This window comes from Sceloporus undulatus, chromosome 2 (assembly GCF_019175285.1).
Source record: "Sceloporus undulatus isolate JIND9_A2432 ecotype Alabama chromosome 2, SceUnd_v1.1, whole genome shotgun sequence".
NCBI lineage: Eukaryota > Metazoa > Chordata > Lepidosauria > Squamata > Phrynosomatidae > Sceloporus > Sceloporus undulatus.
Window position 1 is genome coordinate 238,180,049 of NC_056523.1, and position 26,377 is coordinate 238,206,425.

General features: G+C 40.2%; 1 protein-coding gene across 49 annotated transcripts in view; it reads left to right on the forward strand.

Annotated features, from left to right (window-relative positions):
* Window positions 1-26,377, forward strand: part of PTPRD (protein tyrosine phosphatase receptor type D) — a 1,118,901-nt gene that overhangs the window by 418,143 nt on the left and 674,381 nt on the right. For all 49 annotated transcript variants that reach the window (XM_042455420.1, XM_042455423.1, XM_042455433.1 and 46 more), the window contains one exon: window positions 5,239-5,261. The gene's annotated coding sequence lies outside the window, so the exon portion shown is untranslated. The remainder of the gene's footprint in view (window positions 1-5,238; window positions 5,262-26,377) is intronic.

The window sequence follows — 26,377 nt, forward strand, 5'->3', positions numbered from 1 at the left end:
TTCCGGGTTTGGTATAAGGGTTGCCCCATGTAGAGCGCATTACAGAAATCCAACCGAGAGGTTACCAGAGCATGTACCACTGTTTCAAGGTCCCCCTGGCCCAGGTAGGGTCGCAGCTGCTGTATCAGCTGAAGCTGGTAACAGATGCTCCTGACCGTCGCATCCACCTGAGAAGTCAGGTGGAGCGACGAGTCCAGAAGCACCCCCAGACTGCGAACTGAATCCCTCAAGGGGAGTGTGACCCCATTCAGGACAGGTGGACAAATTTCCTTCCCCGGGCCCGGGGAGCCTATCACAAGTACTTCCGTTTTCTCTGGATTCAGACTGAGTCTGTTTTCCCTCATCCAGCCCATTACCGACTCTAAGCAGGCATTTTGAGGAGAGATGCCATCCCTAGTCACTGCATCAGTTGGAGACGCAGAGAAACATATTTGGGTGCCATCAGCATACTGATAACACCGTGCCCCGTGTCTCCGGATGATCTCTCCCAGAGGTTTCATGTAAATGTTAAATAGCATGGGGGACAAGATTGCTCCTTGAGGGACGCCAGATGTAAGTGCCCTCTTATTGGAACAACAGTCCCCCAGCTGCCCCATCTGGAATCTGCCCGAGAGGTAGGAATGGAACCACTGGAGTGCAGTGCCCCCAATACCCAACTCCCTCAGGTGTTCCAGAAGGAAACCATGGTCAACGGTATCGAAAGTCGCTGAGATGTCCAAAAGCACTAACAGGGAATACAATGGCTTGTATGATTCTAACTTTTGTGCTCAGTTGTATATCTTTACATTTTAGAATCTATCTTATTTCTTTCATGGTTGTCTTCCTCATTCTTAATCTTCTTCTGATTTCCTGACTGCAGTCCCCACTTCTATCAATGGTATGAGAATATATTTTAATATTTCTACTATATCTTAGTTCCAGGTTATCTCTGTCTGGGAGTGCTGTGACAGTTGGCCTTTAGTTTCCATGGTGAGGCCCCTCTCCACAAATAAAAAAACCCATGGGACCTCAAGTTCCACAGTTTTCAATGGGAGTGCAATGACAGAGACAATAGGGCTTGCAGTCTGCAGATGGAAAGCCCATGGAAGGGCTTAAATCTGCAGATGGCAAGCCTGCAGTTGGGGGGAGTGGGTTGTGTTTCCTTACACTGAGTAGTAGGACAGTATCCATTTCAGAGGGGGGGGGGGGGAAATGCATTCTGAAGAGTTGTTTTTGCTGTGTTTGTAATAATAGGTTTATTTAAAAAAATCCCAATATTCATCAGAACCCCTATGTAATCTTGTATTTATGACCTATGCAGCAACTCCTCTGTGATAGATATTCCGTGACAAATGACTTCTCTGCAATTTTATTAGTTTGAACATAATAGTAAATTATGCCAATTCATACACATTTTTAATTCAAATGTGGTTATGATTCCTGAGTACACTTTTAGGTGGATGTATTTTTGTTTACATCACTGTAGGAGGAACACAAGTACTCTGAAGCTGATATTTCAGCATCTCACAGGGAGACACTTCATAACATTCCTCCATAAACAAAGTGCTTGAATATGAATGAAATTTAGTGGCTGATTACAGCTATACCTATGTCTGGTCCAAAAACATATGAATTGTAGCTACCTAGATGTAAAACAAAGACATTTTCAGAGCAGTTTTCAAACCCTATATTTTGAGCTAGTGCAAAGTAGAAGTCAAAAGATTTACTGAATTTTACGATTACACATCTTGCAAACTCATGCTGAGGTAGAGTTCAGGGAGTCAGATTATAGAATATCTAATTATTTCTTGAACATCTACAGCATGTTGTAATTCCAGTGTATGCAAAGCAGATATCACAGGTCTGTAGTGAACTTCCTTCACCCTATGCTTCTTGGAAAAAATTTCCACCAAAACAGCAAACAGCTGCTGATCCTTTATTTAATTCCAAAAGTTAAAGCATATAGCAGCTTTCTTGTGTTGTAATGGATTTCTGATTTTGTATGCTTCTTAAAAATGTCAGCAGGATCATGTATTAATATAGATTATTTTAAAATGGCCTAGAAATGTGATACATAATTATTTAAACAAATTGGTTAAAGGGGGATTAAACTTAAAAATATCAGTACTTGGTTCAAAGTAGGACTCATGAATCCAAAGAAATAGTACGTCAAATATGTAGATCATCTTTCATTGCAATATTCCATGTTTCTTTTGCCTTGGAAATAAGATGGCTGAGATGTCAGCATTCTACAAAGATACCTTTTCTGTACATCTTTTCCTTTCCTGCTTTTCTAGAACTCATTCATGTGTAGCATCTGAAGCCAGCCAATTGATGAATCCCAATAAATAGTGTTCCACTATAAATCTTTAAACATGTCTACAGCACCCTAACTCTTCATGCTAATCACTGTAAAGATATTTTTATATCATATCTTAACATCTTTCAGAGCATCTCTTATTTCTCAATCTGCCAACCACTTTATTGCTCCCACTTGCACTATAACAGACAATGTAAAAATTTATTTCAAATGATGGCAGTATCCCTTGGATTCACCTCTCCACGCACTGGAGAAGAATTAGGCCATGTGGAAAGTTCTTTCTTATTTTAAATGTCAGGTAATCTCAGGGGCCATATTTTAAACCTTCACACCATTTTCTCTTCACAAATCCCAAGTCAGGAATTCCAAACAGTATTATCAAAGAATTAGGACATTTTTCACCATAGAAAGGACTTCAGCTGAAGACCCATGCAAAATTGGAATGCACCTTGCTGACATGCAAGGGAGGAATGATGTTTTCTTCTGGAAGCCATGCTATTCTGCCAAGTCTCTAATCATGTGCATATTTCATATGGAATGGAAAAGTCCACTGGAGGTGACATTAAAGCCCCTTGTTGATGCTGAGACTTGACTTGTATCTTCCTGTCCTTGTATGTAAAATCATGGGGAAATCATACTTACCACTGTGATATGGAAGTCAGGCATAATGTAATAAAAATGATTGTGGAAACAAGAAGCTTTAAAGTGACTAGGTGGATTCTCATTATTGTTGTTGTTGTTGTTGTTATTGTTATTTTGAGAGGGGCAGTATGGGCTGTGTGCAATACAGACTTTTGAACAGTCATTGTCTGAGGTTAGTTCAGCATTAACTGCCCATTCTTGGATTCATGGCTGCCTTGGGGGGGGGGGGGGAAATTGCATTTTGTCTTCAACTTTGTATGGAGACATTAAAAACAGATACTCTCTGGGCACCATTTTTCTACTGGAATAAATAGAACAAAAATGTTATTTCATGCAATGTTAAAGTTATTGTGTAAATTATTGTTGTGCATTCCAAGTTGTTTCCAACTTACAATGAGTTAAAGGTGATTTTTTCCCCTAAGTAGACGTTATACATTCAGGTTTTAAAAAATGAAATCACACCCTGTTTTTATTTATACTGACAGCTAGATTTTACCTGCATGTGCTGTATGTCTTCAAGTCATTTCTTACTTATGGCAACCCAAGGTGAACCTGTCACAGGGTTTTCCTGGCAATATTTAATCAGAGAGGGTTTGCTCTGCCTTTTTCTGAGGCTGAGAGCATGACTTGCCTAAGGTCACCCAGTGAGTTTCGATGGCTGATGGGGATTTGAATCTTGGTCTCCAGAGTCATGGTCTAATGTTGAAACTACTATGCCATACTGGCTCTTTATATTTTTTCCTACTTATAATATTAATCTGAATAAAGCACTACTCCTCTATATACTTATGTCCTAATCTGTAGACTTTTCTTTAAAATATGGAAAAAAATAATTCTGACATGATTCCATCTCAGGTTTAATTGAGTCACTGAGCGAATGTAATGAAAAGTTTTGTTAGTGGTCTCCAGGGGAGGTGTTAATGGGAAGGAAAGCAATTTTCACTCTATTTATGTGTGGTATAAATATAAAAAGAACTTTCCGATAAAAGCTCTATTGTCATGATACTATTTTAGTGGAAGTTACAGGCCCTGTTCAAGAAATCTGTTATTTTATTAGAAATTACATTATGAAATTTGAATATTTAGAAGCAAACAAGTAATTTTAAAATAATTTTTAAAGTAATTAAAGGTTGTATGTCCATGGTGTCCCACCAGTACTGCTGACCTGTTTAACAACATGGGCAACTCTAATGTATAGTTGCTACAGAGAATGGATAGAATGAATTTCTTCTATGAACCATTTAGCCAAACTGAGATGGGGTTGGGGGGCATTTTACAGCCAAGGTCTCAAGATGTTTCACTCTTGAGGCACTGCTACAGAGAAAGCCCCATTACATGTACCCACCAACTTAACTTCCTTAGGTGTTGGGACATGCAACAGGGTCTCCTATGAAAATTTCAAATTTTTGGCAAGCTCATCTGAGAGGAGGGGGTCACTCAGATATCTTGGCCCCAAGTTGTTATGGTCTTTTTAGGGCAACACCAACACTTTGACTTGAACTCAGAAGCAAATTGGAAGTTGGTGCAGTTCTTGCAGGACCAGTGCTATATGATCTCTAAATCTAGCACTGCATTTTGCAGCAATGAGTCTTCAGTCACTCTATGATACTTTGCAGGAAGTGATAGTGTGTATTGTGTATCAGAGGAAAAGGAAAAGATTCAGTTTAGTATTTCTACAGCAACAATAACTCAATTGTGTGCCCCACTTCAGCAGACTTACTGAATTACTATGAATATATTAAGCCAACTCCTAGGTAAGTTTCATCAATTCAGTATATCTATTCTAGTTGAGACCAACATTTGGATTTAGACTCAGTAATGCAGCAAATGAAGGATTGTGGTGATGGATACATGCTTAGGTACCACCCCAGGGCAGTATGAAGAACAAGAAGCCCTAACAGTTGTTTTTGCTTTATCCCCACCTTCACAATCTGAGATTGTGTTCCTTGATCAATCATATTGATGCACTATAATTCTAAACAGCAATCAATCAAAAATGAGAAGTCTGCAAGTCTCTCATTCCCATAGAGCACAATGTAGTATGCACATGACCATCTGTGTGCACCAAGAGAAAGAACTGAGTGTTGTTGTGACCTGTGGCAAACCCTCAATGCATGGGGACTATATATCTCATGTATCTGGATTTATACTGAAACGTGTTCTTTCCACTTTTTAGTTGAAATGAAGAATATTTGCTTATTTATGCTTTTATGTATAACATCAAATTAAGATGCCTGCCTTTGATGAACTGTCAGTGAATACAAAGAAATTATATATCTCTTCTTGTCTCTCAACAGGAGCTGTGGTTCACAAAGTTGAGGTAAGATCCCAATCAAATTTTAAAAAATAAATTGTCTAATTAGAGTGAAATACTAAAAGCATGCAAGCATTGTCTCAGACTTGTGCAAAATGTCTTGATGAAATTTAGTATGGCTGTTCTCAAAATTATATGCAAAGGGATCATATAGCACCTTTGAGAGTAACTGAACATCTGACAAGGTAGACCAAATCTATGAAAATTTATGCTACAACTTTTCTTGTTCAGCTAGTCTCAAATGAATCCTGGTGGTGTAGTGGTTAAATGGCATTACTGCAACCATTCACAGTCACAAGGTTGTGAGTTCGATCCCAGGCAGGGCTCCAGGGTCCGCTCAGCCCACCATCCTTTTATTGGCCTGTTACAGACTGCCAAAATAAAGCTGCTTCAGGTCTCTTTGGAGGTATGCTGTTTAAATGATGCATGCATCCTAAGAATCCGGAAGCTGCACCAAAGCTGCACTCCAGTGCTTAGGAATGGAGTGTGGCTTTGGCGCGACCTCCGGACTCTTAGGACCCATGCATCATTTAAATAGCATACCTCCAAAGAGACTCGAAGCAGCTTTATTTTGGCAGTCTGTAACAGGCCATAGGTTGGTAAAATAAGTACCCAGCTTGTTGGGGGCAATTGGCTTACACATTGTAAAGCACTTAAGGAGTATTAGTTCACTGATAAGTGGTATAAAAATGTACTTCCTATTGCTAAAGTTGCTACAAGATCCCTTTGCATGCTAATATTCCAGACTGACATGGCTGTGCCTCTGAATTATAAAAATTATAAGGGTTTTTTTGTTCTTTGCTTTCTTCGTGGTAGATACAACTTTGCTTACGCATATGGAATGCACACGATCCGTCTTCATGGAGTTTATCGCACCATGGAAGGAGGCACGGAAGGTGAATGGAACGGAAGGGGCCTGGAACGAGTGGGGGACACATTTTACTGCACACAAAAGTCCCGCACTCATTGCGTTCCGTTCCCCATCTGTTCCCCATCTGTCCCAGAGGGGGCGATATTTGAGAACTGTTTCAGAACAGTTATCAAAAATCGCAGTCCTCTGGGGATGGATTGGGAATGGAAGGGAAGGGAACGAGTGAGGGACTTCTGTGTGCAATAAAATGTGTGCCCCACTCATTCGGTTCCCTTCCTAGCCCCTTTTAGACCATTGTCTGACTATGCCAGGAGCCTGTGCGATAAACTCCCATATGTGTATCAGAGAATCTGAGTGGAAATTCACACTCTTCTCTCTCCGTAAACTGAGCTTAGTTTGAAAATGTAATTGCCATTCATACAACTGCCTTAGACATGACAGCTTTGTTGCTTCGTTAAATATCTATTGCTGCCAGTGATTGTGAATACTGGGTAGCACAGAGTTCTATGCATGCCAGTCAAGAGGTGACTAAAAGGTAATTAATTATGGTTTTCTTGAATTGAAGTGGCCCATTAAATGGGTCTCCACAACATTCAAAGTCAACTGTACCACATCTGAATGCATCTCGGGGCTGAGGGGTGCACGTGTGTATGTGTGTGTGTGTGTATTTGCTCAGTTTTTTATATACTTGCTGACTAATTAGGCAAATCTCATGGTGAATTAGATTCACGTGGAAACTCTCAAATATGTGATATTTCACTTGTAGTCAGGGTTTAAGTGCACATGTAAACCATGGCAGTTGAAATTTACCTCAAGAGGGTTGGTAAAAGCAGCTCCAGCTGTAAGGTAGAATATCCAAAATGAATATCAGAAAAAGAAGCAAGAAAAATTTGGATGCACACCTGAAAATCTGGTTATCATCAAATTCTTCTCTTCCCAAACCCCATTGGCACTTGATTTGGAACTATCCATTAATGCCAGAATTCAGTCACAATTTTTTTTTGAGTGAGACTAAATCAGTTTAAAAATGGATATTTTAAATGTTCTAAATTTGAGAGTGTTTGCAGAGTCATTGGGGCTCAAAGGGACAGCAAAAGACTTCTCATACACAAGCTGTATCCCTACTATCAGTGTTTTGACCCCCCCCCGATTTTTCAAAACTCAGTGTAAACGGTGGCACTAAGAGGACATCTTTGACTTATAATGGTCCATCCTGGTGATCTGGATAAGGTGAAACTCTCACAATACAAGCTCCTTGAATTTTGTCATGTTTTGTCAGTTGTAGTTGAAATTGAGTGTTCATTTACTACTCAATTCTTTTCTTTTGTTTGTGGCTGTTTTGTAGCATTTTCTTGGATTTACATTCTTTCAAAGGCTTTTTAAAAACAGGGATGTGGTTTGATAAAATGATCCTTGTGGGCTCGAAGGGCAAATTTTCTACACTGAGATTAAAAAAATTATATTGCTAGACTATAATGACGCACTATAACTCTACTATATCGATGCACTATAACTCTAAACAGCACAATGATAGGAAGGAGGAGCGAGTGGTGTTGGTGATAGAGGAGGAGATAATAACAATAATTAAAATAAATAATAGTTTTATTTATATCCGCTGATCTCTAGGAATCCAAGTGGATTAAAACAGTAAATAAAATACACTCAAAAGAGAATACATTAAAAATCCAAGATCCCCATCCCTCCCCCAGTCCAATAAAATAGATTAAAAAATATAAAATATAATTAAAATGCTAAAGAGAATAAACCAAGAAAAGTTGTTTAAAACTTTAAAAGCAGTAATGATTAAAGGAAATAAGTGTTTCAAGTGGAGGTCTGGGTAGAATAAAGATTGGGTGGGGTACAGACGGCCAGAAAGAGGAGTCAATGGCCGCCTCTTTTTCGGCATAACCATGCCGCAGCCAAAGCGCACGGTGTGGCTACACAGAACAAAAAGATCACTAAAAAGCGGCTCCTTTAGCCCTGCTGAAACTGCCTGTGGCGGCATGAGGATGTCACTGCCGCGCGCGCCTGTGGAAGGTGCGCGGCAGTGATGTCACAGCTGTGCACGCCAGTAACAGCTGCACAGCAGTGACGTCCTGGCGACGTCCTAGGTTGTGGGGCATCTGGACACAGCACCCCGAGTGCAAACCCTAGCATGTCGCCAGGACGTGCCTAAAGGGCCCATAGATGTAAAAGTGGCCAAGTAAGGGATAAGTGGGAGAAAAAGGACAGGGAGGCAGGTCAGCAAGAGGTTGTCAGTCTGGAAGGCCTGCCAGAAGAGATTCCATTGTTAAATAGCCTTCTTAAAGGTTTCCAAGGTGGTAAGCGTGAGGACTCATCCGGCAGGTCACCAGAGTCAGAGGTACAGTTTCAGAAAAGAACGCGGGTCACGGCAGAGAGCTAGTCCTCTTCAATTGAAGCAGAGAGGGAGAGAGAGAACGAAAAGAAAGAACGAAAGAAAGACAGAGGAGTAAGAGTGACGTTTTTGTGCTGAGATTTGTTGATAAAATGAAACTCACTTGCAATTGGGAATAAAATGTCGCAGCTGGGTAGCAGGAATTCCAAAAAATAGAGCACGACAATAGAAATGTTTTAATATTTTAAAAAAAAACCACGGGGAACAACAACAAATAGAAAAATCTAACACTTTTGTCTCAGCTGGAGAATCCAATATTTATATTAAATTTTAAAAAAAATATCCATTGTTTTTCAGAGATTGCAGTCCAAAGTTGTAACTGGGAACAGGCATGGTGAAGTTTACACATCCCAGTCTTTTCATGCCCGCAAATGCTTGTCTATTAGATCAGTTTCTCTTTTTTCTCCCAGACCCAAACATAGTCTCCGGTTCGTGATCGTGATGGACTGTTTCCTCCCTCTAAACAAGATAAGGAGCCACCAAAATAATATTTTTTTTTCTATATTTTCCAGTTGGTCACAGTTAACCCTAATTGGTACATAGTGCATTTGTTTAGCAACCAAGCAGTTTGTTTAAACAATACTTTGATTTCCAGTCCTCTCTTTCCGTTCGTCTTAAGAGTTTCTATATATATATTCATATATATCATAGTATTCATAACAAAATATTCTGTTTTTTATTGGAAAACAAGATTTGGGTTGTAAACTCTCTCTCTCCTCTCTCTCTCTCTATATATATATATATATAGTTATATATAGATTAATGGTTTACAACCCAAATCTTGTTTTCCAATAAAAACAGAATATTTTGTGTGAAAATAGTAGCTTAGGGGATGTAGACCTTAAAAGTAAGAGCACTCAAACCCTTTCTGAACACAAATAATTTCAATGAAACCCTCAAAATAAAGCTCTTTTTTTTTGACTAAGCATCAAGCACGTTTTTCTACTGGACACAAAGCAGCTGGGCATTTCTAAGTAAAAATAATCATCATAATCATCATCATCATCATCATCATCATCATCAGCATCACCTTTATTAGGCATCTTCAAAAACAGAATACACAATTAAAATTAATAACTAAAATTATTTACATAGATACTTTAAAATTCCTTCCTTATACAAGTTATCTGTGTACTACAGCGTTCAAATTGTGCCAAATTTTTGTTGCCTCCATTAGAAAATGTTGACATCAATCGTGTAATCTGCTCATTAACATCCTCCAATAAATGCACTAGAGTTATATTCCATTACACAGTAATTCTATTTCCATCTTTTCATTATCAATTTCTTTCTCGGTTTTTTGATACAATGGCAAAGAAAGACAATAGTTTGTAGGGTATCGTGGATGCTTCACAAAAACCATAAACGATTCGCAAATGGAATTTTCATATATCTACCCCTTAGTAAACACAAGACGGAGGGATGTTCAGTCTTGCAAAGAGGAAGGCTTTCCTCGCAGCTTAAGGTACAATGATTGGAAATACTTTGGTATCGCACAAACAACAGGGGGGAGGCCAAATAAAAGGGGACGCATACTCTGGGAGAGGTAGAATACTTTTCTTATGTTCCAAACTCAAAAAGCAATCCTTAATTGTCCTTGAAGCACGTCCTTGCTCCGTCAATAGGAGGAGAGGTCCAAATTTAAACCCTTTAGTTTTAGATTAGTCTTCAAAGGTTTTTTGACCACTTAGTATAAGTAGTTACAGATAGAAGAACCAGAATTAAACTAGATCTATTTGGTCATAATGAATTTTAAGCCAATATTTATATGCCATCAACCAGGCTGTGGTCTCCAGTGAGTCCAAGCCAAGTTTCGTCATTATACGTTAAATAATGACACATGTCGGAATAGATAACAATTTCCTGCAGAACCGAGTTTGGTAGATGTATTTCAACCTCCTTGTTAAAGCTGTTGCCCATACAGATATACTATATAATATTAGAGGTCTAATTTTAGCTTTATAAATTTTCAGGCTGCAAGGACATCTTGGTTCCCTTTCTTATAGTAAAGGATTGTAGCGTTGCCAATGCTCTTTTCCCAGAATGAAACCGTTCCTTCTCTGCTGTACCCAAAGACCATTGTATGAATAGAAACCCAAATATGTATACATTTTTACCTGTTCTATAGATTAATTATTCACTTTCCATTGTCCTTGAGTAAAACCTTTTGAAATACCAGACCTTTGATTGGTTAACATTTATCTGTAGTGGAACCTTAAACAAATATTCACTAAATCTATTCAGGGCTCTCTTTAAGCCCAACCTGAGTCAGCGACAATAATACAGTTGTCATCAGCTATTGTAACACTAGAAGTGGGCGATGTTCATAACATAGGAGATGGGTTATCAACCGTTGACATAAAATTTGGAAGAACTGCCACAATAAATTAAATAAATGGGAGCTAGGACACAGCCTTGTCTTCTACACCTATTCCCCTGAATAGATAGGGTCAGTTAGAAGACCACTATCAGTAAATTTTACCTACACTACAAGCGATTGTTGGTATGAATTTGGCTTCAACAAAAACAGAAGTCTTGGCTATACTTAAACTATCCAGTTTACTCCAAAGTGTAGGTCGATGAATTAGATCAAATGCCGCTTTTAGAGACATGACGAAGCATAATAATTTTTTACGTGTGACTGGAAATATATTTATTAACGAGAAATGAGATAACAGTATATGATCTATGGTAGACATGTGCCTCTGAAGCCCGCTTGTTCAGGTCCCCAGAATGGCTTGAGTAGTCATCCGCGTTGCAATTTCATTGCTAAAAGACTGTCAATAATTTACCCACGATAGAGAGCAGGCTTATCGGGCGATATTTGCGGGTCTTGTTTTATCACCTATTTTGTAAAATAGGAATAATTATTGAATCTTTCCAGCTTGCTGGAATGCAGCCCCGAGTTTTTACCAGGTGAAAAGATTTGCCAGAGCTTTGGACCATAATTCTGGAACCGTGTTTCAAAACCTCCTGCCGTGAATAGAATCATAACCCGGGCGATTTTAGCAGATTTTAGTTTTAAGAATTAGATTGATAAACTTCATCTGGTGAAAACAGGGCTCCAGATAGAAGAAGGTGTTTAATTACTGAACATATTGTTCAGTTGATTGAGTTTGCATCTTGTTTGTAAAATACGATACCCAAATTTGGGGCGAAATGCCAGGCACAAGATAAATTTTGAGTCGTTATTCATATGCCTCCTTACTGCCAACCAAAATGTTTGGAATCATTTGATTTCAGGTCCTTACAAAATCGGGCGCCCAATTTGCTGATAAAAAAAGCTTTCTTTTTGTCTTCTATGTACTTATAAAATTCTAACCCTGGCTTTAGGTAAGTCACTAAAATTTTCCTCGGGGTTGGTCTAAAGCAAGTATGGAATATTGTCTAAGGTTCCTTTTCCCTATAAGGCAACTTTTATCAAACCACGAGCTCGCTCCCTCGAGATGGATTTATATAAGTAGCTGTTTTGATGCTCATAATAGATATTACTTTCCCATAATTTTACCAGGGCATTTTCATATGTGGTGGGCTATTAGCTAGATCGTCCATTATCGCTAATGGCACTAGCTTCCTTATAGATTTCACTGACTGCCTCCCTTTTTCTAGAGTTTCCAATAGATTCATTTTAATCTTTCACAACAACAAAACATTTCAGAGTTTGAGTAGGTGCAATAAGTAAATTGGGTAATACCATAGAAACTACTAGTGGCATATGATCACTTTCCGGTCCTATGGAGCAAACCTCAAAGGCTGTAATCAATTCAACAAAACTGGACTAGATAAACATAGTCAATAGAGAACTTCTCCCTCAGGTAGCTATAAAATGTGAATCCATTTGTGTTTGGAAAATACTCTGAACCGTTTAAGAATAAATAAATTATGGGTATACAGAAATTTTGCCAGAAAGAATCCCATTTTTGTTTTGTAACACTGGATCCAAAACTAACTGCGGGGAGATTTAGTGGAAATGGAGGCGTATTTACATCGAGCATACACGGCTCACAAAGATAGTCATTTGAGGGGCCACATTCTAGCATTATAGTCCCCCATCAATAAACACCCTACAGGAGCAGGTTTGTTAGTAAACTTCATCAATTAATTAAGATAGGTGGGTCCCAATAAATTGAACTTGTTAAATATTATAAGTTTGGCTGGTATATAAATATTAACTAATATTATTTTAACAGACTCGAATTTGAGGAAGATTGCTTGTGCAATCTCCTTTACAAGGTTTAGAATTACATGCTTGAGAGGCCACTAATTATTTTTATCATAATAGCTAATCCTCCCTTATATCGTCCCTTTTTTACCAGATCTTACGTGCCGGGACGCAAAATGAGATGATGACTATGTAAGCAAATGTCATACGGACACCATGTCTCCTGTAAACAAACAATGTCAAACTTATGATATATTCAATAAAACTACATCCCACTGTCCTCTCCCCAGCCCGCAATATTCCATGAAAGTAGCGTAAAACTTGGGGAACTCTTAGGTGAGCACTCTCCTCCGCAGTCACTGAATAGGGTCGGTACAATTGGAAGATGTAATTGTTCATCTAACGGGGATCAACCCATTCCAGTAGAACTATACACAGGTCTCTCTTGTCGTGATACTGCTTGAGAAGTCACTATGGAGTGGTCTGAGATGTCCTTCTAGTTTGACTGTTTAAATCTTCGAGATAGGTGTGACCGTTAGGTTGATTTGTATCAGGGAGTCTAGAGGTCGCTTGCGTAGCCTTTTCTTCAGTTTTGTTTGAGCTCAGGATCGTCTTTCTGGTGAAGCTTATCATGAGGTTTGGTCGAGGGGTTTATCAATGTATGGACAAAGGAAAGAAGCGTCACTTAAGTATTTGGGCCCAATTTTGGTGACGAGATTCCACATTTTCCAACCACTTCAAGGTCAATTAGGAACTTTTCTTTAGATGGTTGGAGAAACATTTGATGATAAGGATGTATCAACGAACAGTTTCATAAATTGTACTTGTATTCCCTGGGTTGATTTGGCAATCATCAAGTTTGGGGATTGTATCAGAAGATGGGACGCTTCTGCCAATGTTGACTGGTAGTTACCAATTCAATTGGCTTTGACACATTTTAGACCATTCATCCTGTAAGTATGGAGTTCATTGATGTATTATTGTTGTTATCCTTCAAAATAATGTCCAGAATGAGCAGAGACCATCCTTCAGATTTTCTTTCCTTGAGGGATATGAGAGGAATTTTGAACACTCTGTTTGGTATATACCCTACAACAGGTAATGTCATAATTTTTATCAATGAGGACTTTTTGTAGCCAGTAATGTACTGGGAGCAGCTGGGGAATTGAAGGTCAGATTAACGGTGAATATGTCCTACGCTGTGTAGGAAATGAAAAGATTTTAACATGACCTTCCAAGATTCCCCCCCCAATAGCTTGCTTAAGGAGTACTGTACTGTTGATATTATACAAATTGGGACCATCTACCCATGTTGAGGTTTTGGGTATAGATCCTATGGCTAGCCATCACCTGAGAAGACTGAATTTGAAGAGCTGAGGAAAATTCAGTGGGGTTAGGATAATCATAAAGAGGTAATTGGATGTAGATTAGGTCCATTTGTAATAGTTTGTTGTCTCTCTTTCGTTGGATATATATATTTATTAATGTCTCAAGCTTATTACAAAGGAGGCACCAATTTTTTAATAAAAGTTCAATAAGTCTTTTGAAATTAAAAATGCTTGCCTTTGCCAGGAGTTCTTTCCAATGGGCAGTTGTGTTATAAATGTTCTAGGTCAACATTATTGTTTGACACTTGTCCGATGTGTTAACAGTACCACATCCGCAAGGAATCCAGAATTCCATATGCTATTAGTGTAATTCAATATCATGTTGATGACAGGGGCAACCTTGGACTACTAGAAAAGTGATAAGATCTATTTTAGTTTGGGTTTAGAGGGTTTGTATCAAGGAGGTCGTGTGAGGCCTTAGAACGGCGACGTTTCCGTAGTTTCATGTTAAAAACTTTTGTTCAAGCATGTTAAAATGTAATATAACCTAAAAGCAAGGATGACTAATAATTTAAGTTCCCAAGGACGAGATCGTTTACTGATAATTCTTCTAGGGGTCCCCCCAATTTTTTTACTGCTTCTTGTACCACACCACACCCCCTGGCTCTGCTTGGTGGGGAGGGGGAATGGCTCTGGGGGCCCCACCTCGCCCCAAACGCTCCGTCCCTCGCTGGCCGCCGGCAAGGGTTTTAGAGGACGTAGGAGGCCTTTATGCCTCAGCTGTCTGGCTCTCTCCTCCCTGCTGCTGCTGTGCTGCTGCTGCCGCCGCTGCAAAGTTTGGAAGGACGGTAGGGAGGACCTTTATGGCCTCAGCTTTCTGGCTCTCTCCCTCCCTGCTGCTGCTGTGCTGCTGCTGCCGCCGCTGCCCAAGTAAAAATATGTTTGTGGCCATATCTGTTTCCATAGCTATGCCATAGGCAGGATGGCAATCTGGTTATGAAACTGTTCTTAGCAACCATTTAAGGTAAATGCCAACCCCTCACTCCATTTATTCTTGTTTTCATGCCCCCATCAATATGACATAGTGATGGACTACAAACTCTACTTGACCATGATTTGGGTGATTTTGGCCAAGTCACATGCTCTCAGCCTTATGGAAAAGCAATGGTAAAGCCCTTCTGAACAAATCTTGTCAAGAAAACCCCATTATAATGTTGCCATGAATCAGAAATGACTTGAAGGCACACAACAATTTCCTTCCTTCCTTCCTTCCTTCCTTCCTTCCTTCCTTCCTTCCTCCCTCCCTCCCTCCCTCCCTCCCTTGTTTTCATGCCCATTGCTACCCATTACTCCTAACTGCAGCATCAAGTCGTGACATACTCCATTTACTAAGGAGACAGCCTGAATCACCCTGGTGGATTGTAGAACAGGAGTAGGAGGAGTGCTAGCACCATTTTCAGCCCAGCAAAGCATCCAGCTGGGCAGCCCAGAGTGCACCCCATCTCAATCTAGTTGTTTTATCAAGGTTGGCTGGTCACCAGGATGAGACACAGAAAACCAGATCTCTCAGTGGTATGCTTCTTTTTTTAAAAAAATCCCCATATGGTTTCAGCCCATTCCAAGGCTATACCTAAATTTTCAAATCTCCTGATATGTCCTCAGTCCCTGTTATTTAACAGTCAGTTTACATATTCAGTTGAGATGTAAGTCACCAAGTGATAACTGACTCCTTATGGAAGTGAAAAGGGTATGGTTTGAACTACCTTTAAAAGTCAGCATATTACTTTATAGAATGTATTGGCAAATCCTTATAGAGAGGTTATAGAGGGTTCATAGTCTCAGACCCTTTTATTTACAATGGAAATAACCTTCACTGACAAAACGATCTGCATATGAATTACTTCTTTATTTTTAGCACATGAACTCTTTATACCTAACCTTTTGAATATAATAAAAATCATTATTTCTAATCACATAACAGTTCCATCTTTTCTCTCTGTGCGCATTTTTCTCTTCCACCAAGTACCTTTAGTGTTATCATTCTTGCAGACACATTTGCAGACTGTCTGGTCAGGTGTATAACTGAAAAAAGGTCAAGGCAAAATATCAGCACACTTAACAAATCTATTTGCATGGTGTGTTCATAGCAATCTTTCCAGTTGCATGACAACCATCTTCTTAATTACCATTTGCAATTCAATTTTTAATAATTTAATTAGTATGTTTGCCCCTATATTATATCATATAATGAATTCCTTTCTTTCTGTCATTCTTTCCTTTCTTCTTTCTTTTCTCATAACAATAATTGCAAAGCACTATTGAATCTGAGACAAAAAGCATGAAACCTTTGCCCTGGCACACATACATATTCATAAGTTATAACTACATAGTACGTAATACATACTTTAAGAGACTTTTTAAGAGAGGTGCAGTTAAACAACTGCCCAGTGCCACTGTGGAGTTGCACTGGATTTTCTGGGATGATTCAGAGCAAATGTTGAGGGGTGTTATTTTGTTTGTTTGTTCATTTATTAATTAACTGAAAGGAAGGGATAGAAAGAAAGAAAGAAAGAAAGCTTGTTTTAGATGTAGTGCTGGAGAAAGGTGTTGAGGATACCATGGACAGCCAATACGATAAACAAATGGGTCCTAGAACAGTTCAAGCCTGAAGTCTCCCTGGAAACATATGACTAAATTGAGGCTTTCATACTTTGGCCACATCATGAGAAGGGCTGAGTCATTAGCAAAACTGCTATGTAAAGCAGAGGGAAGCAGAAAAAGAGGGCGGCCATATATCTAATGGCTGGAGTTAAGCAGAAAGGCCAAAGGCCCGAAACTATAGGACCTGAGCAGAGCAGTTGAGGACAGGGATCTTGGAGAGATCTCATCCACAGGGTTGCCATGAGTCAAAGTCACCCCAAGGGCAGTTAACAACAAAAAAGGAATGACCTGTATTCTCTGTGGAACTACCCTTCCCATGTAAAGACAGTGTAGTCAAACTGGACCTTTGCTCCTGCCCTGTGTGGACAGAACAACACGAGGGCAGGGGAAAACCAATGCAAATGAGCCATGTAGATGTGCCCTTACAGTCTCAGTGACCAACCAGCCCAGTAACTATAGCATGCACAGTAGCATTTCTGTTGTTTGCATACTATTGTTTTTTAATTTTTTGCCAAAAAAAAAAAATAGCCACTATAATTGTGAGTATCCCGAGTGTATTAAGAGTAAGGACTTTTGGGAGATACATTTTCAGATGCCATTAATTTAACTCTTTATTTCACAGTTTATTTTACCCTTCAGCACACAATGCTGCCCTACTCTTCATAGTAGCTCCAGAATAAACAAACTGTTGCCTCTTGCTGTAGGTGAACAAACATGATATTTTATTACTGGCTAGGTAGAGATACAACTGGAACTGAAAAGAAGAGAAAGGAAAAATCCAAGTGATGGAATTTAACTGCATATATATTTACAGGCCTTTAAATCACCTATTGACATATGCCTTTCATAGGTTTTTTTCTTAGGTAAGAAATACTCAGAGATGGTGTTGCCAGTTCCTTTCTCTGAAATATAGCATACAGCACCTGGTGTTCCTTTGCAGTCTCCCATGGAGGTAGTAACCAGGGCTGACTCTGCTTAGCTTCCAAGATGAGATGGGATCTGGTGCCTTTAAGGTATTTAGTGTTGTACCTTGTAATAAAAAGTTCTAAACATTAGCCCTTCAAGGAACCTGCTACTATACAGCAGGAGTGGGCAAATGTGGCTTGCCAAGGGGCTTCTGGCACCCCCTCAGAGCTGCATACACTGACAGAAATGCCCAATTAAAAAAAAAATCAGAAGTGGCCAGAAGTTCACTTCTGATTTTGAAAAGCAGTGGGTTTTTAAACTTTAAATAATGCAGGGAGGCCTTGCAATCTGTTAAAAAGGTGAATACCTATTCCTGGAGGCTTCCATAGTCAATTTGTTCTTTGGTGAGAACAAGGAAAGATCACACCGGGCAATCGGGTGGGGGAGGAATGGGGGCTCCCAAAGAGCCTTGGAAGATACCCAATGCCAAAGGGCTGCACTTTGACAATCCCTGTGATCATTTTTATTTATTTATTTATTTTGCAGGATCATTGAAATAATTGGGCTGACTGGGATCCTTAAAATGTCCACTTGGTCAAAGAAAAATTGAGTGAGCAGACTTTGGGGATAAATTTCCAGTGAGGCTTTTCTCCCGCACAGACCCTGCATTATTCTCTGAATCTTTCAGAGAATCCATGGCTCTCTGCACAAGCCAAATAAAATGTCCACCCCACATCCTCTCAGTGGGGAGTCTGGATGAGGCAGAGACCAGTGCTCAGTTCTGGTGTGAACAGTCTGGACTATATCTGGCCCATTCAGCACTGAACATGATCTATAACACCCTTAAAAGAAAAGTTACCCTTTGCTCTGGATCTTCCCAGCAAATCTGGAGCCCTCCATGATGATGCCAGATGGCTCTTTATAAGGTTTCCTGCTGTGCCACTAGGCACAGCTGCCACTGCCATGACTACTCCCTCTGAGTTCAGAATGAGGTGCCCAGCCATGTGATTGAGGCTGGGTACCTCATTTTCAATCTCAGAGGGAGTACCAGGCAGCACAGCAGAATGTGTGTGTGAACAGCCACCCCATATGAAAACAACAGGCCCCACCAGCTGCTCCGAGAGTATTCTGGCTTGTAACGACCCAGCCCTAGTCTCAAATTGCTTCTGTTCATAAAAGAAACTGTCATTTAAACCGAAGCTGTCATTGGCTGTCATCAAAGAAATTACAGACACACTCATGAAAAAAATAAAAATGGGGGAGCTCTTAGGGTGATGTGGGACTGTGATCTCCTTTATATACTGGCAGCAGTTGTAGGATCCTCTTCTTTGGAGTTTCCATTCAATTTTGAGTCTGAACTCAGGTTAGTCCTCCAAGCTATACAAATTTTAAACAGCATGAATGTGGAACAATCCTGAGAGAGAGACATGCAGGGTGTGTTGTTATTGTTGTTGTTGTTTAAAAAGAAGAAACTAAAGACAGTTATTTTAGTTACCTTTGAGAAATAGGCAAGAGTTTCATTTTAAAATGTAACTAATACTGTAATTATTTTTCATCTTGGAACTAAAATTGTAACTAATTAAAAAGTAACTTCCCAGGTCTTAACTATTGTACTAATCTGGGAAGAATATACCTCCCAATCGCTGGAACCTTTGGTGAGCTATGTAAAGGATTTATTTTTAAGTAATGCTTAGGCTATAAACAGATTTCATCTGCTCAGTAATACTGAGGTTTCCATTTCCAGAAACTCAGTGTTTTCTCTACTCCAAAATTAAACATTTACCATCTTTTGGAAGGTATATAGGCTTGATTCTCAGTGCGCTAAATATTCTTTAATTTTTAAAGATGTTTAAATTAAATATAGCCAGTCCATTACATTTTCAGTTTCCAGTTTTAAACTAAGAAATATGGCTTCTGTTTATTTCCTTCCCTTATTTTTCTATTTTTAATATATTTGTAACATTAAGAATATTTTCATTTCCTTTTTTCTCTGAATTAGATACACAGTTTTTGGTACAATACTAAACATAAAGGGCACAAAGGACACTGTGTATCAATATCCTTGACCATATTATTCTTTAGCTTTATAGCATATTAGATATATAAGGAAATGAGCGAAAGCTAGGTCATATCCCTGACCTGTAAAGTAAGTGTAAAAGTTCTATTTAATAGATTTGGCATGATAACTTTTCATATTATGTCATAGACGTTGCTTACATCTTAGTGGCTGAAATTTTATAGCTTGAGTTTAGAAAAGTTAGTTTTTAACTCCCATGACCACCCACTTAACATGAGCATTGAAGGGAATCACAGTGACTTGGTATCAGCATTCCAAGAGAAGACTCTAAGAGATTAACTAACCTCACCAAGTTCTCATAGAGAACTATCCAAACAATTTACAGGACAATTGGATCCAATTTCAGGGCCTTTTGATTACCCAGGGCTTCAATTTGGATGTGAAAAAGTGGAGATTTATCCCAGTTTTTAGTGGAAAATCCAGACCGTGTGTGGATTGTGCCCCATAGTGACATCAGTGTGGGATCAGGAGGGGGAGAAGTTCTGAAATACATGCATTTGCAGCCATGTGGCCATGCATACTGTGATTTATCCAACCAGAGTGAGTTCAAAAGAGAGAACTGTGTGATGACTGTTCTCCTGAACTCATCTCAGTGGATATGATGATTGTGTAGACATTGAACCTTGTGGTTACTGTGAATCAAAATTACCTGAAACTAAGCTGGATTTTCCTATCAGTGTAGACACACCCTATGTTGCACAAGGACCTGGTTCTAGCTTATTATCTATGTATAAGTGGAACCTTCAGCCAAATGTAGCAATGTGTCTACTATTCTCTCCTCTTCCATCAAACACAGAGAGGAATTATTCTGTTCATACAAGTATAGGGCAGTGGTCCCCAAACTTTTCAGGCTACCACCCCCTTTCCTTTTGGGTGACAACCCTAGTGCCCCATAATCTTATTTTTTTTATATTATGTGCACTATTCTACTCCAAATTGAAAACAACCTGTCTCAATCTCTGCTCCCTTTGCACCCGGTCAACCATGGGATCAGCAGCTGAACAGCTGGCTGAGCAGTGACTCAGAGGTCTTTCACCTGTACCAGCCTTGTGGCAAAGGCCAGGATAGGTGAGAGGCTTCATGGTCACTGCTCAACCAGCTGCTCAATCACTGTTCACTTTGCATTCCATCACCTTGGGAGCAGCAACTGAGTGGCTGGCTGATCAGCAACTGAGAAGCCTCTCACTTGTGCCAGCCTTGCAGCAAAGGCAGCCATGGGTGAGAGGCTTCTTGGCTGCTCGACTGGCTGTTCAGTCACTCCCCCCTTTGCATTGGGTCACCTTGGTAGCAGCAACAAGCAGCTGGCTAAGCAGCAGCCAAGAGCCACTGGCATTGCAGAAAAGGCATGTGTGTGAGAGAGGCTATATGTTGCAGCTTGATGGGTTGCTTGCTCGCTGCTCCCTTTGCACCTGGTGACCCTGGGAGCAGCAACTGAGGCTAAGCAGTGAATGAGAAACCTCTCACCTGAGGCTGGGCCAGGCAATAGGCTTCTTGGTCGCTGTTCAGCCAGCTGCTCAGTTACTTCTCCCAATGTGACCTGGTGCAAAGGAAGAAGTTTCTCCCCAGTGAGAAAACCTCCCCCCCCCCCGCAAACATTAACAAACATTGCTTCTTCAGCTACCTCTTCTCTCAACCTGTCTGGTAAAAGAAAAAAGGTGCCAACCTACCAGCCAAGTCCCCTGTCAAAGCTTATTCCTAAATTTGAAAGCTCCTTTTAGGCGTCTCTTCTCCCATAACACCACATGCTCTGACTCTCTCTCCAGTCAGTTAGTCCCAAAATGGTCCCACTGCACACCACAAAATGATGCCTGTGCCCAAGCCTCACAAGAGTTTCCAAACTGCCACCACCACTACTTTCAAAAGATGTAGCTAAGGGAGTGAGCTCACTTGGGCAGGTGAAGAGGCTAGAAGTTGCTGCTTGATGGGTTGCTTGGTCACTGCTCCCTTTGCACCTGGTGACCCTGGTGCACCATACAAAATGATAAGCAAGGCTGACCACCACATAAAAATGTGCTGACCACCACACAAAATGATAAGCAAGGCTGCACAATGTTTTTCCCCTAAGAAGGGAAGTTTCGTGCAACATTCATCCCCACCATGATAGTAGGGCTGCTGTACAGCAAGGAGTGGGAGAAACCTGATGATGATAAACTTTTCTAATCTCACCCCATTCCAGGACATGCAATATCTGTAGTCAGGGAGACTGAGAAATGTTCATATTCCAAGCCAGTCTGCACTCATTATCTGTGTTTCCTGTTTAAAAAAAAAAAAGGGGGGGGTCATATTTACTGTATCTGATGTCCTCTATAGTTGCAGTAATATTAGTTTGTTGGCAGTGTCTTCTCCAGTTCTTCCAGTACTATCTCTCCCAGGGTCACTCACAAAGAAACAAGGAAATGATTTGCACAGCATTTCTTAAACATTTAGTTTGTCACATTTTCACAGGTGGTGGGTTAAAATCGGAAACCTCTTCGCCTTCTTGCCAAGAGAGCTCACTACATCCTCCTTCAAAGATAAACATCTTGCTTCATTATCTCTTTCATTCTAACATGTTTATCTGAATTGAATTAATAAGTACCTACCACAGGTTTCTTTCACTGATTGCTTGCAAATTTGTAGGAGCTAATATTCAAGGGCATTAAAGGAAAAATAAAAGAAATGAGGTCTTTGCAAGTAGGAGACACTTTACCGTGTGGTCTCATAAAATAAAATAAACATTGTAAAAAAAAATGAAGCCCATAAACATCAGGAAGATGGATAAGTTGACATATTGTTCTGCATATCTCTGTTTAATAATATTATATTTCATTTCCTGTGCTAAGAAAACAGCCATTACCCAAAGCAGCCATTCGTAAACAGCCATTGTGAACAGATTGCATCCTTGTTGGTGGTATGATAATTGAAATAAGTTTACCAGTCTTTTATGAGAAAATACCAGATGTATAAAATACCTATTAATCAACTCACTCGCTTTTGCAGACATCAGCTTCAGTACCGTTAGCTATTAAAGAATAAATGGGATAAGGGGGGGTGGGAGGAGAAATCAGAGAATTAGCCAAGCAGTTCAGCCATGTGGCACATTGCTTGAAGGGACTAGAGGGAATGGGGGAAACGAAAGCATTGTATTCTCATGTCAGTTCTTCTGAGCCAAGATTACAAGTCGTCATGGTCATCTATTCAGCATTTGCTTGGTTTTCATAATTGCAGGAGTACATTAAACCATCCCTTTTGTGGGCAATGATATCAAGCATCAGCCTGCCAGCCCCTCACCTTCTAGCTGCATTCCCTTCACCTTCCTACAGCTAATCACATTTTCATTGAATTCCCCTTGGTCTATGTGAGAGGCTACAGGGGCACTATTTGTTCTTCTGTGCACTAGAACATTACATTATGTTTAATTTTCTCTTTTTCCTGTAAAGCTAGATGGGGACAGGGAGGAAAAATCATACCAAAGGCAGCTGAGTGAATGACTATGGTATCAGTTTTATTGGCAGCCGTGGGGATGCAAGAGCATTTGTGTGGTGGTGTGAGACACACAACACATACAGAGACATTGAGAAAGAGAGAGAGCAAACTTTTTAATGTCACACATATTTAATTGATGCCCTAATACTTCTTACTGTAGGTATTAAAAAGGAAAAAAAGGAAAAAGAAAGTGGCACAGAAGCATGTAATCCTAAGGTTTAAGATATAGTCCTGGAATTATCTTGTCTAAAGGCAGGGGTGTTCACCTTCTGGCCTTCCAGAGACGGTTGGTCTTCATAACATGCCTCTGTGCCATTGGCTAAGCTGTGTTTTTTATATATTTTATTTTATTTTATATGCTATCTTTCTCTCAGAGTGGGACACAAGAGGCTCATGGAAGGAAATCAATTAAGATCTACTAGTGCATTTAAAAAAATTAAAATAGTTGTAATTAAAATGTTATGCATTGTTTTAAAACATACCAAAGTTAAAAAAATAAATAAAACTCACACCTCAATTTTAAAAAGCCCCTGGTGCAGTTACATGTTGTTGTTGTTGTTGTTGTTGTGGCTGTTGTTATTGTTGTATGACTTCAAGTCGTTTCTGATTGATGGCAACCCTAAGGTGTACCTATCACAGAGTTTTGTTGGCAAGATTTGTTATGAGATTTGCCACTGTTTTCTTCTGAGGCTGAGAAAAAAAGTGGTTGCCCGACTCGGCGGGCTGACCGCTTTGCCGCTAGACGCAGTGAACGGCTACAAGCCCCAGAGTGCTCTGGGGTTTGCCCCAGCTCCCTATTGGTGTGCGGGGTGAAGGGGAGCCCCTTCCGCCCCGCGACGCTCAGGGAGCTGGGCTCGGTGACCGGGAGTTCCGGTCCTCCAGGGCAGATGATTGGTTCTGCGGGCCTGGAGGAGGAGTCTCCTGGTCAGGTGGTATTGAGGGCGGGGCTTAGGCCTATATAGGCCGTGCTGCCAGCCCCGGCCCTCAGTCGGCGCTTGGCTCCGGATGGTTAGGAGCCAAGCAGGAAGGGAGGAGGAGCTGAGCCTTCTCCCACCCACCCACCGCTTGGGTTTGGGTTTTTTGTCACAACTTTGGGGCGGCAGCATAGGCCAGGATCTGCACGGTGTGGTACCAGGGCTACGGAGCTCTGGTTTGGGAGTCAGTCGGGACCCGGGGGCGAATAGGGCAGGCGTATGGCCATTGCGGGGGCCATAACGCGAGAGCGCCTCCCGGTGACTAGGGGCTTAGCGAATATGTGAACGCATGGCAGAGATGCGGTCATACGGTGTGCCTTAGCCCCTAGGTCATCCCAATACCTGGTGGGTGCCAGGTTGTGGTTAATCAGACAAACGTGGGGTTGTTTGATTTCGCAGATCCTGACCTCATGCTTTGTGCCAACCCTACCAATGGTTTGCTTAATAAAGTTGTGGCCTTTCCTCCAGCACGGTCTCCTGTGGTTATTCGGCAGCAGCATCTGAGGCAATGTGATTTGCCCAACGTCACCTAGTGGGTTTCATGACCGAGAGGGGAAATCAAACCCAAGTCTCCAAAACTGTAGTACAGCACTGAAACCAGTACACCACACTGGCTAAATGTTAAACAAACAAACAAACAAACATGGGTTTGCCTGTTGGCAAAAGGAAAGCAGGAAGGGGCCAGCCTAGCCTCCAGCAGAACAGAGTTCCCAAAGTTGGGAGCAGTCACTGATGTGATGGTGGTGGAACCAAGCGAAAGCCTTCTCCTGAAGATCTTAGAGTTCTTGCAGGTTCATATAGAGTTGATGGGTTTTGTATTTAGGCTGGCTAAAGACCTGTTTGTGCTGACAGTTCCTTCTTTTACTAAATTACTGTGGTAGGTCTTCATGCTATTCTGTCATGTTATCTGGAGGATGGGAATGTTGAAGAGTGTGATGAAATAATGGATCTTATTGAACAAAGTTAAGCAATATTGTGACCTCTAGGAAAACAATGATAGAAAGATGTGGCAACCCTCTGCCTTAAAACAGAACCTGTTCTATATCAAACATAACTGACATCCATTTTGCCTAGCAGGCAAATGTCTAATTCTGAATGAGATGCTACAATTTTATCATTCAGTATCAGATTTGGATTATGCAGCTGTATTCTGACTGGTGCTCTCAGGGTTGCTCTGTGGCATAATAGTTTTTTTTTTCCTCTACAGGAATCAAGATGTTGGTTTAAGTCATGAAAGCTATTTTGCAATTCTGTCCATTTTATTTGCTTTAAATACTTGTATCAACAGACTGGATCCATTGTTCTCTTAAGCAATCACCCAGATCCCTTATTTTATGAAGGAATAAAGTTTTGGGTTTCATGGTAAAGAAGAAAAGAGAAATGGTTGAAGCAAACCAAAGTTGGGACATGATGTAAGTGAGTAAGCCAAGGTTGAGTCATACTTTGCCAGCTTCTAATACTAGAAGCCATAATGAAAGAAAATGATAGCACTGCAATGGATGAGTTGATCATAGCTACATCAGGGCTGGGAAAACTTTTGGGACATTTGGAACTGCAGCTTTCAGACGTGCCAAATGATCCTCACTTACTGTTAATGATAAACGGTAGTTTTAAGATTTATATAGCTCAATATCAAACTACAAAAAATACAGATATGAACAATAATGTATAGAATTCATGGGCAGCACATCAAAATTGAAGACCACATGTATATTTTCTAAAAACTCATTTCTTCTTGAAGTATACACAAACTGAGTGTATTTAACGCAAGGCTGAAAGTAACTGATTACAAAATTAAGTACTTGCAATTAGTTGCTTTTTCCAATAACTAAAGTATGACTAATTTACATCATGATTCTAAATTGACAAGCAATAATGCCATACCTTTTATGGTGGAAAAGTAAAATGTAGTGGGGGCCCCCATAGTTATGGGGGCAAAGGGCTTACTAAATGGTGGAGAAGAATTATCACATGATTCAACCACTGTCTCATTCTGTGTCTTAAACTATTGCCCTATGTGAGGTTTGGTTGTTGTTGTTGATGTGATGACAGCAAGGTGGAGAAGGAGAGATTCCATTATATACAGAGGCCATCAGTTTGAAGCATCCACATTTTTTTTAAAAAAATGAAGAGTACTAAAAGTAAAATAAACAGATGAGAAAAAAGTAAAATAAATAGTTGAGAAACAGGGAAGGGATGTGATAGCTCAAGTGGTTAAGACACTGACTCTGTTGATTGCAAGATCAACAGGTTGGCAGTTTG